Consider the following 5,001-nt stretch of genomic DNA (forward strand, 5'->3'; position numbering starts at 1 on the left):
AGCTGGAAGCCAAGAAACAGTTACTTACTATACATCTACGTCAGCTCAGCTGCTATATCAAAATGCCACAGACTGGGTGACTTAAACAGCAGAAATGTGTTTCTCACAGCTCTGGAGACTGGGAAGTCCAAGATCAAGATGTCAGCACTCCCGGGCTCACTTCCTAACTTGCAGATGATGTCTTCTTACTGTGTCTTGCACAGCGGGAAGAAAGAGTTCTGGTCTCTCTTCCACTTCTTATAAGGACACTAATCCCATGATGAGGGCCCCTCATGACCTCATCTAAAACCTAATCACCTCCTAAAGACTCCACTTTCACATTTATCACATTGGGAGTTAGGGCTCAACATATAAATTTTAGGAGGACATGAACATTCCATAGCAGTATATGACTTGAGCAAGTCACCTCACCCCTCAGAAGTTCGGTTCCCTCCTCTCCAAAGTGGGGAAATTATACCTAACCTGACATAACATTCTAAAGAAGTGACACTTAGTAATCTCTCAACAAATAATCATTGTTTTGGCTCCCTCACATAAAATTATCCTTTGACTCAAAATCCCTGGCAGCTGACCCACAATTGGTGCTTCTGTTAAAAAGGCTTGAAACTGCAGCTTGTGTAAGAACTTGTTTGCTTGCTTGATTGATTTCCTTTTTGCTTTCAAAGGGAGGAGCATTTTTAACTGGGCCAACCAGGTCCCGACATCAGCAGTTGCCCATTAGCTGGGCTTCTTCCTCCTCTGTAGGGCACGCATCCGTAACTCAGTACAGAGAAGCTTTCCTGAGATCATGCCCAAAATGCCTGTTATTACTGAGATTAACACCATCATCAATCATCCACATTCTGTGAGCATCTGCAATTGGGTGCTACAGAGAGCATGGAGGTAGACATGCCTCACGGTTTCTCATCTGAGCAGACAGAGCAGAGACAAAGGAAAGGGCAAGCCTGCATCAAGACTCTCCAGACTTCTCCCGCCTGCAGCTGTCTGATGATGAATCACATGGGGAAATTCAACAACCAGGAGAGCCCATTCCAGAGTGCAGTGCTCCCTGCCCTTCCCTAGAAAATCACAGAAACCGCAGTTCTTGGTGCAGGAGTCAGAGGTGGATGTGGGCACTATGTTCTGGCTCTTTTGTGGAAAAGGGGATGGGAAGGTGGGTGGGTGTAGCAAATTGTCAGGATGCCTATCATCTCCAAATTGCGGGATGCAATTGAAAACGTAGGTCATTTTTGCTACTTAGGCAGAGGGTAGCTCTATTCTGGAGCCAGAGGGGCAGCCCAAGTACAGCAAGGTCTGGGGCCAAGCTGTTCTTGGGACTAGCTGACAGCTCTTGGCTTCTGAGAAAGCAGGAGTTAGCGAAGGGTAAGAGAGGATGCTGTTGAGTCTGTCAGGCAACAAATAAAGACTAGCTGTTGGAAGAGTCTGAGCATGGAAGGAAGCAGAAACATAGAATGGCAGCTCTCAGGAGTGTGGCCAAGGTGAGTGCTTGTTGTAAGACATAAGAGTCACTCACATTTCCAGGAATATCAGAAAAAACAATGGAGGTAGAAGGTGCTGGAAAGTAGGGCAGTTGGCACTCCCAAGTTCCAGAGGTAATCAGGAGAGTAAATCTCTCTTGGTGAAGTCAGAAAAGACCTTACAAAACTTTTCCTTCTGAATCCAGGAGCCACTAGAAATTCCCCTGAAGCTCTGACATTCTCCCAATATTAGGTAATTTGTTTACTTGATCCAAGAATGAGGCTCTATCAAAAGACAGCCAATGAAAAAGACATTCAGTCTCTAAGAAATGGTCTTTTATTTGGAAAAAAAAAAAAAAAAAGGGGAGCAAAAGAAGTGACTGGGGAGGTCTCTGCCCCACCTCCACTACCCCCTCCACACTCCCGCCTCCTGAGATGAAAACTGGCCTTGTGTCTTCAGCAGGGCAGGAGCCATGGAAGTGAATTGGACACTTCCAAATTGAGAGGCAGGTGGGTCTCCACTACATTTCGACCAATAGCAGCAAATTTGAAGGCTTTGTTGATTAGGACAACTCTAATCATGATTTATGCACATCTGTACATTTCAATTTCACCAAAATTAAAAATTACCAGATAAGTGTGTAATCCTGTAAATTGTCAATTAGTTGCTCCCTAATGATAATGAAATACTTAACAAATAGTATATATCTCTGAATAGTGCCAAATAAATTGATTAAAATATTTCTTCAAGAACTAACAAGGGTCCCATTTGCTCAGTTTCCTTGATGAGTTATAGTGTGGTCAGGACTTTGAAAAATGGTTCTAAGACTGGAATTGGATTACACTAAGGAAGGACAAACTTTCCAGGTAACCACGTCGAAGGAGCGCTCACTCCGCACCTGGACTCCATTGCACAGGTAGTTGAAAAGACACAGAATCTAAGTCAAGGCACCTGTGCTAGAATCCTATTGCCAACCCCAGCTAGCTGTGTGACCTCTGCTAAGCCTCAGTTTCTTGGTGATTAAATGGGCATGATAGTTTTTCCAATTTAAGGTTGTGGTGAGGACTAAATTAACACAGGAGATGAAGGACTTTAGAGCTGTGGCAGGCAAGGTTCACCCACAAGGTAGTCAATAAATATTGATAGACTGAAAAGCTTAGGCAAACTCTATCATTATTACTTTTTTATTTTTTGAGATGGAGTCTTACCATGTCACCCAAGCTGGAGTGTAGCAGCATGATCTCACCTCACTGCAACCTCCACCTCCTGGGTTCAAGAAATTCTCATGCCTCAGCCTCCTAAGTAGCTAGGACCACAGGCATGTGCCACCATGTCCAACTAATGTTTTCGTATTTTAGTAGGACGGGGTTTCACCATGTTGCCCAGGCTGGTCTATGAACTCCTGAGTTCAGGCAATCTATCCACCTCAGCCTCCCAATATGCTAGGATTACAGGCATGAGCCACCACGCCTGGCCTGAACTCTATCATTATTAACAAGCACCTGAGCATTGTCTCTGAGCAAGGCACTATGCTTGAGGGTGGAGATAAAGAAGGAAAGGGAGGCAAAGAAAGTAGCAGAGAAGAGGAGAGGAAAAGAAATCAGATACCATCCCTTGCTCTCAAACCTAATTAGACAGCAAAAGTTGGGGAAACAGGTATCATGATAACAATAGCCAATATTTATCGAGTGCTTACTGTGTGTCAGGCGTTAGAATAAGCTCCTGATGCATTATTTAAACTCCTCACAATCCTGTAAGAGAGTACTATTACTTTTAGCCCTATTTTACAGACAGAAGCTGAGACACCAAGTTAAGTAACTTGCCTAAGATCACTCATTAAGTGCCAGAGCTAGGATATGAGCCTCAATTCTGCACCCTTAATATTGCTTATTGTATGGAAGGGCAGGGGGAATCAGAAGTCAGATTTGAATCGTTCATACTATCTATGCAGTCCTAGGCAAATCACTTCACCCCTCAGACTCGGAGACTCCTCATCTGCAAAGCGAGTTCACATTCCCCACAGCAGTTTGTGGTAATCATGAAATAAGTTGAGTGAGAGTACTTTGCATTATGGCTGGCATGGGCTTACGCATGTAATAAAGTTTAGATGCATCTCAATCTGCATTGCCATTTATATCAGAGCTTCTGCCAGCTAAAAAATGCCCTGAGCTCTCTGGGTAAAAGCTGGACACTGACTATGCTTCAGACCCTCTCTGCAATGGATTGACCTGGAGTATTTCAAACACGGCATCAAGGAATTACAGATAAGCAAAGGTAATCTACATCAGTGGGCTATAAAATATTTTCATAGTACACTTTACCAATAAAACATTTTGGGCACAGGGGATGCAGGGTTCTGGGAAGCTCGGTAGCCATGGCCAGCCACCTTGTGCTCAACAACACTGCCAAGATGCCCATCCTGAGGCTGGGCACCTGGAAGTCCCCTCCAGGCCAGATCATGGAGGCTGTGCAGGTGTGATCGACATCAGGTACCACCACACTGACTGCACCTATGTGTACCAGAATGAGCATGAGGTGTGAGTGGCCCAGGAGAAGCTCGGGGAACAGGTGGTGAAGCGTGAGGACCTCCTCATCATCACAAGCTGTGGTGCACATACCAAGAGAAGGGGCTGATGAAAGGAGCCTCCCAGCTGTTCAGTGACCTAAAGCTGGAATACATGGCCCTGTATCTTATTCACTGGCTAACTGACTTTAAGCCTGGGAAGGAATTTTTTCCACTGGATGAATCAGGCAACGTGGTTCCCAGTGACACTGACATGTGGACACATGGGCAGCCATGGAAGAGCTGGTGAAAGCTATTGGCATCTCCAACTTCAACTATCTCCAAGTCGAGAGGATCTTAAACAAGCCTTGCTTGAAGTATAAACTGGCAGCTAACCAGATTGAGTGTCACTCATACCTAACTCAGGAGAAGTGAATCCATTACCGCCAGTCCGAAGGTATCATGGTGACTGCCTGTAGCTGCCCTGCAGCCTGTGGCTCTCCCGACAGGTCCTGGGCGAAGCCCGAAGACCCTTCCCTCCTGGAGGATCCCAGGATCAAGGCGATCACAGCCAAGCACAACAAAACCACAGCCCAGGTTCTGATCCGGTTCCCTTTGCAGAGGAACTTGGTTGTAATCCCCAAGTCTGTGACACCAAAACGCATTGCTGAGAACTTCAAGGTCTTCAAGTTTGAACTGGGCAGCCAGGAGATGACCACCTTACTCAGCTACAGCAAGAACTGGGGGGTCTGTGCCTTGGTGAGCTGAGCCTCCCACAAGGATTACCTCTTCCATGAAGTTTTGAGGCCGTGGATGCCTGTTTGTCCACGAGTGATCTACACCTGTTGTTCCCACCTCATTTTTTCTTGCAAATGTATATGGCCTGTGTCACTCAGAGGTGGAACAGCAACCTAAAGGCTGGCCAGTGAGGGCTTGCCTAGCTTGCTGTAGGGTTTAGAGAGCAGTCCCCATGGAGCAGAAGTCTCTTCCAGTTTTCTTTGCCCTTCTTTTTGTCCAGCTGGGGAAAGTGCAACTTGAAT

General features: G+C 45.8%; 1 pseudogene; it reads left to right on the top strand.

The window, feature by feature from the left end:
- Positions 1-3,542: 3,542 nt before the first annotated feature.
- On the top strand, positions 3,543-5,001 carry LOC116562193 (annotated as a pseudogene).

The sequence above is a fragment of the Sapajus apella genome, unplaced genomic scaffold (genome assembly GCF_009761245.1).
Source record: "Sapajus apella isolate SASKATOON/1434 unplaced genomic scaffold, GSC_monkey_1.0 scaffold32, whole genome shotgun sequence".
Taxonomy (NCBI): domain Eukaryota; kingdom Metazoa; phylum Chordata; class Mammalia; order Primates; family Cebidae; genus Sapajus; species Sapajus apella.